The sequence below is a fragment of the Pinus tabuliformis genome, chromosome 2_2 (assembly GCF_031772625.1).
Source record: "Pinus tabuliformis cultivar Carrire ecotype Pingquan chromosome 2_2, CPIR1, whole genome shotgun sequence".
NCBI lineage: Eukaryota > Viridiplantae > Streptophyta > Pinopsida > Pinales > Pinaceae > Pinus > Pinus tabuliformis.
In genome coordinates, this window is record NC_142300.1 from 251221788 (window position 1) to 251234029 (window position 12242).

Genomic DNA, 12242 nt, shown 5'->3' on the forward strand with positions numbered 1-12242 from the left:
AATCACGCAGCATGCGTGGATAGTCATTCACGTGGAAGTTGAGAAACACAGGCAATGGAAGATTTGTTGAAATTCAGTGCACAGGGCATCAATTGATTAACAAATAGAAGAAGACATGCAGTTCATGATAGCACAACAGTTCATATGGGCCAGCCCACGTTTTTGCCACCTCACTCCACCAAAAATCACGCAGAATTAATGAGCGCTCAACCGAAACTCAGAGACTGCTGTTAACTTGCACGTGCATCATGTTCAACTGAAGTATACATCCTCTGCTTCCTCAAAATGATTAACCTATCATCCTTCGCTGATTGTTTTGGCCTGTTCAAAATTCTCCAGCACACCAAGATTGTGGAGAGGAGCAGAGACATCCTATGGAATCTGGGTAGCATTCTACAGGAAGACGTTTTACAGGAAAGTATAGCAGAGTCTTCCAGGGCAGAGTAAGCTGCTTGGTTTTCAGGCGGAACTGGGGTGGAGCTCTTTGATGAGATTTGTGTTTGCGCTCGCTTCTCATACACCTCGATCTCAATCTGAAGCTGTTCCCAATAGGAACTGATCTCTCTTTCATCTCTCAGCTCGAGGAGGCTAAAAATATCACCAAGCTGCAGAGTTGGGGGAGGCTTATAATAACGAGGCATCCACATATGTTTTGGGTCCATATGAGTCCTACACAATATAGACAAGTACCCAGACGATGCTCAGGTCTGGAAACCAATTGGGTCTTCCGAATATTGATCAGATCTGATTTTTCAAACCCTCTTCAGCTATGGCCGAAACACAAACATGGACGAGGCGGGGCGGTAATTCAAAGCTTGAACAAGAAGTTATTGACATAACTCCAACTCCAATAGGAGAAGGAAAATATGGTGCATTTCCTGTGTCCCAGACTATTACAACAGCTCTCATTATTGCAGCTTGGTACTCTTCCAATATTGGTGTGCTATTGCTTAACAAATGCCTACTTAGTTTTTTGGATGCAGATACCCAATATTCCTCACAATGTTGCACATGTGAGCCTGTTCATTTTATGGTTTTCTGGCAATTTCATGGTTAGAGATTGTACCAATGCAGTTCATCGTCTCCAGGAGACAGTTTCTTGAGATATTGGCACTGAGCTTCATTTTCTCCTTCTCGGTTGTTTGTGGCAATATTTCTCTGCACTATTTTCCAGTCTCCTTCAATCAAGCTATTGGGGCAACAAATCCCTTCTTCACAGCAATATTTTGCATTTATAATAACATGTAAGAGGGAGTCTTCTGTGGTTTATATGGCCTTGGTGCCTGTGGTATTTGGCATTGTTATTGCAAGCAACAGTGAGCCATTATTCCACCTTTTTGGCTTTTTGGTTTGCCTAGGATCAACTGCTGCCAGAGCATGGAAATCAGTTGTTCAGGGGCTCCTGCTTACCTCTGAGGCAGAGAAGCTTCACTCTATGAATTTGCTCATGTACATGGCACCAATTGCTGCGCTGTTATTGCTTCCTGTTACTCTTTTTGTGGAGGGTAATGTATTAGCTATTGCTATTGAAAAAGCCAGAGAAAACACCTTTATCATATTCCTGTTGCTTGGAAACATGACCATGGCTTCTCTTGTGAATTTAACCAACTTCCTTGTTACAAAACATACGAGTGCCCTCACGTTGCAGGTTTTAGGAAATGCCAAGGCCACCATTTCTTCCATATGATTGCACATACTTGCACACTCATAACAAGGCTGAGAATTCACTAGGAAAAGCAGTAGGCAGTGGGAAGAAGAAAAGAAGCATGGTTTCATGAAGTTAGCAGACTGTTTCTACAGGAAGACAGAGAACTGTTTCTACAGGAAGTTTGGAGAAAGGGCAGCAGAACGAGAAATTGGCCGAGATTTTAGCCAAGGAGGCCACTAGGGCCATCAAAGATGAGGAGAGATATTGGTTGCTCACAGGATGAGCAACACTTTCAGTAGGGGGGTGATGATGAGCCCCAAAAATGGACAATTATTTGGGCTCATTCAACCTCCTAATTTGACTTAATCCACCATTCTCATTAGTTTATTGCATGTTTTTTATTATAATTATGCTAATAGAGTGAATTTGGTTAGTCATTATGCCAACAAGTCTAATGGGTGCTTTGTGTAGCCTTTTTGGTCAATTTGGAGACAAAATTGAAGGTCTTAATGAGCACTTGGCAGCCAAATTCGTGGGAAGACAAGGGAGAGGATTTGTAGGAAGGTGTCCCCTTCATTTATGGGCCCTTACCTCGAATTCTCCACCATCAGCTCGGAGTTCAAGGGCCACCGAATCAATCAACACAAGGGCAGCCAAGCAAGTCAAGTAGGACTGCTGTTAACTACAAGTCTTGGGCAGCCGAGTCCCTAAATTTTAGGAGGACTGTTGGGTCCTCAAATTGTATAAATAAGAAGGCTTAGGGCCTCATTTTGGTTAGCCAGTGGATGTTAGCTAGTTAGCCAGTAGATAGTAGCTAGTGGTTAGTCATTTTGCAGCTGGTAGTTAGTCATTTCATAGTCTTGTTGTAGTGATTTTGTAGTTCGATTTTTAGGCAATAGATTAGTTTTACTGTCAGCTCATTTTCAAGTTCTCCTTGTGGACAGTTTTGATGTAACTCTTCATTTCTTGATCAATAAAGATGAATCCAGCTTTGCACCAGCTCTAAATCTCTCTTAGGAGGCTGTAGCTCTTGGGGTTGGGCCCATCTCAAGCGCCCAATACCTCCTTTGTTTACTTTCATGTGTCTTTGCTGCATTCTTAGAGTAAAATCTGCTATTTAGATTTAAAACTTGTTGTGTTATTTAGGTTGCTTTTGATGATTAAAGCAGATTTTCATGTTCAGATTGATTTGGATAGATTAATAACATAAAGTATCCTTGGAAAAAGGGGCTCAAGCACCTCTGATCTTACCTCTCCCTCAGTGGGATCGTGAGTTGGGACAAAGGTGACCTTGCTGCCCACAAAAACGTTGTTTTGCTTCACCATGCAAGTATTAGTGTTGGAATCTTAGTTGTCAAACTTGATATCAGTTTTGACTGCATGCTTAGGGTTATGATTGCTTAGTTGCATAGTTAGTTCATCTGATTTTGTGCCAATAAACTTCTGTTCCATTTCTTTTGCTACTATCTAGGTCAGATTAGGTCAAGGTAATTAGGTTCTTGATTTTCCAAGTCTTCATTTGTTAAATTCGAAAAATAACTTGCAGAGCACCTGTTATCCTTCTCTATCTACCCATAATCCATCAGATAATCTGCTCCAACCCTTAGTCCATGATTTATACCCTTCATTTGCTATACTTTCCCCACCTTGCCCTAATTCCTACATTCTTGTGCATCATCGCTTCCTCCATCCTTGAACAAATCCAATCGCCCCTTAGCCTCATCCACCAAGTCCTAGACCTCTTCAAACCCCTATTTCACCCCCATACTCATTCCTCCCTCTTTTTCCCTCCATCCATGCTCCAAAATCCCATTTCGAAACATCCTGTAGAAGAATTACAGAACATCCTGTAGAACCCCTGCAGACTTCCTGTAGAAGCTCATAAACATGGTTTCTTGGCAGCCAAACTTTGTGAGACTCTCTGGAAGGGTGTTAGGGACCCCTTAGACCCTCTATGAACCTTCCCAACCTTTCCCAAGCATTTCTCCTCCTTGATCCACCTCTGCACAGTCAAAAATAGTTAGAAGCACATGCATGATAATTCCAACAACTTAAACAAAAATACAAAAAGATGTTTTCTTCAGATAAAGGTAGTCTAGGCACATGTATTTTACCTTCATAGAAGTAATGGCATCTCTTTTAGTATTTTGCATGCTCTCCTTTGCGTCAGTAGGACTAGCTGGTAGAAATAGGGTTTGCTAGGGTTTGCGTTTCTTTTTGGCTTTCAGTTTCTTTTTGCAATTAGATTAGCTTCCTTCAAGTTAGCTTTCATCCATCAATTAAAAAGCTTCTTCTAAGAGCTCATAGAAGTTGGCTTAAGCTCCTAGTGGACTTGTGCCAGCTGACCAAGTGACAGCTGCGGCAAGAGCTAGTACTTGTGCATACAGCACCGTCGCTTCCAAGTTTGTTACGAACTACCGGGTTGATAAAATTAAAGAAGGGAGTTCCAGGAGTGTAGCATTATTGCTACAATAATGGAGCCCACCACTAGTACCATCAACATTTCTGGTGCTAGAAGGAGGAACGCCAGTTGTTTATGGTTAAACACCCTCTCACACTCACTCATCAATCATTTGGTCAAGGAAGTAACTCGCACTCCCTCTTACCTATGTGCGACTCTGAAGTTTTTACCCCTCACCCCCGACACGTGAACATGAAATTCAATATCACCACCTTTGCTTCACCCGTGCCATCACCCGCCAGTTCGCGAAAGCAGTCGGACTGATCCCAGGAATCCAACATCTTCCATACACATCAAGAAAGCCAAAAACCACTCCAACAGGGGCTGTTGTATCATCAGTGGAAGAAGAAGTTGTGGCCACACTTGAAGGTATGGTAAAAGTTGTTGAAGACGGAGAGGAACCTCCGATCTTCTGATAGGGAGAAAGAGACACCCTCGTGATATTAGGCTCACACTCTGGTACAAGAGGCAGAGGGGAAGGCAGCAGAGGAGGCAGAGGTGGAGATGAACCAACAGACTCAGAGACAGAACCGTTAGATTCTGAAGAAGAGGACGAGGATGAAGAAGAAGAATACATGGCTGATCCAAATCTAGAATGGATGAATAAGAGACCACTGGCCCTCCAGGGTGCTTTGCACAAGATGTCGAAGCGATCGGAGAGGATGATCACAAAGTTTGACGCTAATAGCACAGTGAAGGCAAAATATCATTTGGACAAATTCTACTACAGCTACAAACCCTTGAGGTATGGTACGACGACGTAGCATGTAGATTGTTTCCATGTACCTTGGATGGTTGCACTGCTGCATGGTATCACAACCTTCCTGCCAACTCCATATAGAACTAGGGTCCGTTCAAACACATGTTTCTTGAAAAATTTGTTGATGACAAGACCCCAGCCATGTTGCCCAAAGAATTGGGAAGCCTGAAGATGGAGGGGAAAGAAAAGGTAAAAGACTTCAATTAGAGGTTTCTTCCCATATTAAAATTTTTTGCAGTGGACACAAAACCTCATGACTCCATCACTGTTGACTACTACAGTCCGCACTGCCGACCAGCATTGCGTAGTTCATCAAGCGAGTTGTGAGACCAATGTTATTGGAAAACTGTGAAGATGCAATTACTATTGAGAAATACCTGCGCACGATTGGAGTCATCAAGGATGATGAACCAACAAAGAACTCCAGGGACGCGAGCAAGAAGTCCCAGGCAGTGGCGAGAAAAGGTAGAGACAAGGAAACAAGTGATATTGAAACCCTCACTCACCTCATTAAGAAATTGACATTAGAAGTGTATGAGCTTAAACAACAGAAAACAGACATGTTTGCAAACAACTGTCTACCCAAACGGAGACAAGGAAGCATCTCATCAGGAAGCAACCGTCTCCCGACGAAAACTACAAAGAGCTCTGTGTTTCAAATCGAATGGTGCGCGAACCTCTAATTATGTTCATTTCATGAAGATGGTCACTCAGAAAGGTCTTCTTCAGAATAGAAGAGAGTTGCAGACTCAGTATACAGCTGCACACTTGACGTAGACAATAGTGCGCAGGAACAACTGGGAGATACGGATAATGACAAAGATGTTGCACCAGACGAGGCATCAAGCCTTGAGCATGTGGTAAACATGTATCAGTGCTTGCAAGCAGCACTGAGGATGAAAACTTAGAAACAACCCTAAAATCAAAATAAATGTTATAATCTCAGAAGTAAGGGGGCTCCCCCTACAGTTGGGGAAGTGAAAGAAAAGTTGAAATTATTGATGAGGAAGGTTGATCCACCAGTCGTCCCAAAGCAGAAAATGAAAAGAATGCCCGATAAGACAGCGATGAATAAGAGTATATCCATGACCAACAAACTATAGAATACTCTGTCAGACAACACGATCACTAGTCTAACCCCAGACACCTCAGTGAGTCTACCCCCTCTAGATTACAATATTGCGGATGACATGAATAAAACTCACACGAACACCAGTTTGTTCAAGTTAGCTAAGATCCAGAGTGAGCGGGACATCCTGCTCGATGCACTACGACATACAACAATAGAGAGCACAACCTCTACCAACAAGGGAGAAAGTACACCTCCCGGATCACTTTCAACTATGTTAAACACGCTCTGGATGGAAGAAGTGAATTCAAGTTGCCCTCCAATCCTGCTCTCATTTGAAATTTTCAACTGTTATGTTCACAACTGCTTGGTTGATTCTGGCATGGCAGCCAACGTCATGCCACTCTCCATTACCAAAAAGATCAATGCGCAATGGAGCAAGACATCTGCGCAAATCATCCAACTTGATCGAACATCTGTACCAACCATTGGTGAACTTCGAGATGTGATCATCCGACTATCTCATGATGGTCGAGTCCACTAGTGCATCAACATTGTTGTTGTGGACATACCAGAAGCATATGGCTTACTACTCAGCAGAGACTGGTCCAGCAAGCTGAACGTATATTTCGCTATGGATTGGTTGCACATGTGGCTTCCATACAAGGGTAAAAGCAATCAAATCCAGGTGTTATCCGAGAGGTATATGAGGCACAATGTCACTCCCATCAATGGAGAAAATGAATCATTGGCCTTCGCAGAACTCATGTTTGGAAACTGCCTCTTAGAAACAACGTTGGGGTGCTATCCTGCACGCCAACCCCAACCCCCCCAGACACGCAGTTGGGTCTCCTTCCTTGCCCAATTGATGGAAATGAAGTATGTACAATACATTGTAACAAAAGTAGTAGTATCAGTAGCAACAACAGTAGCAATGGTTCAAGCGCGTCGAACAGTGTGTGTATAGAGGAGTTGTGGACCATGTATTTTGACAGATCAAAGACACGTGATGACTCAGGATCCAAGTGTGTTTTGATCGACCCAAAATTCACAGAACATCTGATGTTGAGTCGCTTGGAGTTCAAGAGCATGAACAACATTTTTGAGTACGAAGCACTTGTGTTGGGCTTGTAGAAAGCCATTAGCCTTAACATGATCGCGCTCAAAGTGGTAGGTGATTCGGAGATAGTGGTATGATAGGTACATAACACCATTCACTATTTATAATCGCATATAAAAAGTTACCAGAAAGAGGTATCGTGACTGATCTCTAACTTCCAAGCATTTAACATCACAGTTGTACCACGTATGCGTAATGAAGTTGCCAATTCTCTGGCAAACACAACCTCTAGGATGTCACCGATTAGGGATAGATTTACAATTGAAATTTTATATAGACCATATATCTCAGATAACATAACTAACTTACAATTTTTAATGATGATCAATAGATATTGCATTTCATGGCCAATGCTGACACCTTTAAGGATGCAGCGATAGATGAAGTCGAGCACAAGGAATCTCTGCAAGCAGAAGCTGGTAGCAAGAAAGGCCACCTCATCCCTAAGGGAGTGGTATCATTGGAAAAGCTTTATGACTTGCAAGAACACTTTCAGGGGTCGTGGAACAACAAAACCCATAGTTCCATCATGATGCATGAGCTGATCAACTTGGAAGCAGAGCAAGATCCAAAGTTTATCAATCTCAGTATGTGTTTCATGCAGCAAGAGCAGCAAGCCTTTGTTCGCTTGTTCAAACAGTATTGGGATGTGTTCGCGTGGACGTACGATGATTTGAAAACTTATGACACACAAATAATCCAACACATCTTTCTAATCAAAGAAGGGGTCAAGCCATATCAACAGAAGCTGAGGAAAGTACATCCGTCACTTGAACCCATCATATAGAAAGAGCTCACCAAGTTGTTGGATGAATGGATCATATAGAAATTTCATCATTCTACTTGGGTTTCAAACCTTGTTCTTGTACGCAAGAAGTTTGGGGAAATCCGCTTGTGTGTTGATTTCCAGAACATGAACCATGCCTCAGACAAAGACAACTACCCCGTGTCATCTATGGACCAAATTCTGCAGACAATATCTAGGGCACAAATGTTTTCCCTAGTCAATATTTTTTCAAGATATAATCAGGTTCTGGTGGCAAAACCTAACAGACTCAAAACTACCTTCCGTACCAAGTGGGGTACGTTTTCATACAGGCGAATGCTATTTGGGCTTGTGAATGCAGGCGCAACCTTTCAGCGTGCCATGGACACTGTCTTCCGTGAAATCATCAGATCAAGTGTAGTGGTATACCTTGATTATGTGTCTGTGTTCTCAAGGAAACGTGACGACCACATACGCCATTTGAAGACAAATTTTGAGCGATGCTGGAAATACGAGATTTCCTTGAACCCAAAAAAGAGAATATTTGTAGTGTGTGAGGGGAAACTTATTGGACACATCATTACCAAAAGTGAGATCAAGGTTGATCCGGACTGGGTCCAAACTATTACACAGATTCCTCACCCAGCTAACAAAAGAGCAATGCAGTTCTTCTTAGGCAAGATAAACCTCCTACGAAAGTTCATTTTAGATTATGTGCAGATAGTCAAACCCATGCATGACATGACCAAGAAGGATGTAGTCTACAGCTTGGGGAAGAGGGAAAAGTACACATTCACGTGTATCAAGCAGGCTATTACAAAATTTCTTGCACTCTACATCCTAGATTTCAAAAAACACTTCATGCTATACACCTTCACCTCCGATAATTTGCTTGCTACAGTACTCACTCATAAGGACGAGATGAACAATGAACGTCCCATCTTCTTCATGAGCACAAGCATGCAGGGACCCAAACTCAACTACCTTGCTGTCGACAAACAAGAATATGCAGTTTTCAAGTCGATGAAACACTTCAAACCCACTTTGTTGAAGAACCACTGCATAGTCTACGTCCCTCACCCAGTAGTCTGCACACTGCTTGTACAACAAGAACTGGGTGAATGATGTGTGAACTAGATGAAAAGCTTGAAAGAATATGAGACATCAAGCCAGTTCACACAGTCAAAGGTCATGGGCTCTACAAACTCGTAGCTAAAACAGTAAATGCCAACAAGGAAGAAGAAGAGCTTGTCGGTTGGGAGCAGGAAGTTGAAATGTATGATGTAGTGCAAGAAACACCCACTAAAGATGGAAACTCTTGGTACGTAGATATGCGCCAGTAACTTGAGCACAGAACCGTATCCTCTCACTTTTTCATCAGACAGAAGAGGGCTTTGTGTCTCAAAGCTTTAGCATCTCAATTAGTGCACAAAGTGCTTTACAGGAAGCACGACAATGGAGTTTTGCTCAGGTGCCTAGAGGCACATGAATTAGAGAAGGTAATACAAGATCTGCATGATGGACCGACCGAGGGTCACTTTGTAGGGAAAAACACTGCACATAAAGTTATACGAGCTGGTTTCTAATGGCCCACATTATTCAAGGACACACACGCTTATGCCCACAAGTGCTCGATCTATCAGCGATGCGCCAACAGAACGCGAAGGTCAGTGACCCCATTGCACCCTGTTGCAGTGATCGAACCTTTCCAACAATGGGGCCTAGACGTCATTGGGGAAATTTTCCCATATTCTTCAAAACAACACAGCTACATTCTGAGAGCAGTTGATTACTTCACGCAGTGGAAAGAAGTATTTCTGCTCAAGCAAGTGAAGGACCAGGAGGTCATCAGCTTCCTCCAAAAAAACATCATCTCACGCTTTGGCGTTCTAGTATCACTTGTGTTTGATAATGAAATGTACTTTTCATCTTTGAAACTTTAAGATTTTTCATTAAAAAATGGTACTATGCTGAAAAATTCATCTAACTACTACCCGTTGGGAAACGGTCTTGCAGAATCCATGAACAAAAACCTTATCCGCATAATAAAAAAGATCATTTACTCTGAGAAACACAATTGACATTCCACCCTGACGAGTGCATTATGTGATGACCGTGTAACACCCAAACCCTCTCTGAATACCTCACTGTACTTCCCGGTCTATGGTAAAGAGGCCATAATACCACCCAATATCTACTTTCCTGCACTTCAGCTATCTCAAGAATCCCAAGGCAAGCCTTTCCATCTAGTTCAACATAGGATGGATACACTCCGCAAGCTTTAGGAAGAAAGGATGAAAGAAAAAGAAAAATTTACACTCCACCATAACCATATCAGGAGATGGTTCGATAAGAAGTCTACAAGGAAAGCTATCTTCGGTGTTGGTGACTTGGGCTTGAAATGGGATAAATCCCATGAAGAGAATGGCAAGTGTTGGGTCTTGAAAATGTCATTCATTTCCATTACACTTTCACTATTATGATCATTATATCACCTCCATTCACCTCCATTTCACTACTATGTCACTACATTCATCCCACTTTCATTATCATTGGGCCACATTTATGTTTTTCCAAACTTTATTAATTCTTAGCCTTTTTAATTGAATTTGTGGTTAAAAATTAGAAAATAATGTGCATATGCTTATACCTAACAAGTGGGTTGAGATTGTTGACATGTGTAGGTCAAAAGGAGACTTCTAGAAGACCCTTATGTGGCACTCTAAGGCCAAATTCGAATTTGAGTGGAAAGAATCAGGAGATCATGAGGATATGTGTCACATCTCCTAATTGTATTGTAACTCTAAGAAGACATGTGTCTTATCAGTTCCTATTTTGATTAGGACTCTAAAGGTAGAGGGAGAGATTCATGGACTCTCATTCATGAGATGGATTCTCATCTTTTTGTATAAATAGGAGATCTCTCTCCTTCATTTTTTAGCTTAGAGTTTAGAGCTTAGCTTGTGAGTCTTAGCTTATTAGTTCTTAAGCTTGTTAGCTTGTGAGATGGCTTTGGAAAGCTTTGGAGAACTTTGTTGTACTTTGTACTTTTGAAGAATTTGAATAAAGCTTTGATGTTCTCAACATGGAAGGAGATGTGAAGTAGATGTCATGGAGCATATTAGAATGTAAGGTAGATTAGATTTCATTTTGTAATTTTGCTTTGATTTCATTATGTCATTTGATTGCTTTCAAGTTTGATAGATTAGATTTTCCATTCATGCAATTTTAATTCATGTAAGTGTGTTCAACCGGTTGATTGTAGATTAGTTTTTCTTTACATGTTTTTTCATCAAATAGTGACATGATATTTGCCTCTCTGCTGACTTCGTTTTTTTTAGCTTTTCAATTTGAATTATGCTTTGATTTCAGTTTTATTCATTTGCTTTGTCAGTTAGTTTAGATATCAAATTCCTCATATCATTGACGATTATCTCCGAAATCCATAGCTAGACTAACTGGCGAGGAATCGGATTATGAATGTTGTGATTTGATTTTAGTTTTACTTTTCTGCAATTAGATATCAAATTGCTCATGTCATTGACGATTATCTCTGAAAGCCATAGCTAGACTAATTGGTGAGAAATCGGATTATGAATGTTGTGATTTGATTTTAGTTTTACTTTTCTGCAATTAGATACCAGATTGCTCATGTCATTTGTTGTGGGGAAAAATGCCTATGCAGGACGATCCTATCCACCTAAGGTGTGACAGTGCCTTAGCAACAAACAGAGAGAGCTATTCTAGTATTCCTCCTTTATGAATTAAGAATGAAGAGAGATGGATGGACTAACCGGTGTCTTCCGTTTGTCCCTCGATCCGGTTTCTCTTCTCTTTGAGAGCTGACAGCTACTCGCCTTCTCGCTCGCCCAGCTTCAACAGGTTCCTGCAAGATCACAAGAAGGGAACACTACATAAAGACATAGATTCATATTCATAACTAGTTCAGGATTAGAAATAAACTAAATATACCAATGCAATCATACATCAAAGACACATCAGCATATAGGAGAAACCAAGATAGCTTTATTGATGAATAACAAGGTTCAGGAGGAGATACAACCAAGAGAGTTCCAATCCAGCATCTCCTTCCCAGCAAATGAAATTCCTATCTTCACCTCCCTTCAAAGCATTAAGCACCCAATGATTCCAATCTCAAACCAACAGCAATTCTTTGCAATAACCAAATTCCAGCCTCTAGATCTCATGGAGGAGAGATCTGTATATAGATGTTTGGAGAGAAGATGAGTCAGCTTGAGATCTGACTAGTGTCCTCTCTCTCTTTCAGTTCTTACTTCCACTTGGAGACTAAGAGCCTCTTACTCATCACTTAGTCGAACTCAGCAAGGCAAGTGTCATGGAGGAAGATTCTGGAAGCTTCCACAGTCTTTACACCTCACACAAAAGACTCTGCCATT

At 41.5% G+C, this 12242-nt stretch overlaps 1 pseudogene; it reads left to right on the forward strand.

Annotated features, from left to right (window-relative positions):
• Positions 1 to 769: 769 nt before the first annotated feature.
• On the forward strand, positions 770 to 1687 carry LOC149192237 (putative sugar phosphate/phosphate translocator At1g12500 pseudogene; annotated as a pseudogene).
• The last annotated feature ends 10555 nt before the right edge of the window (positions 1688 to 12242 follow it).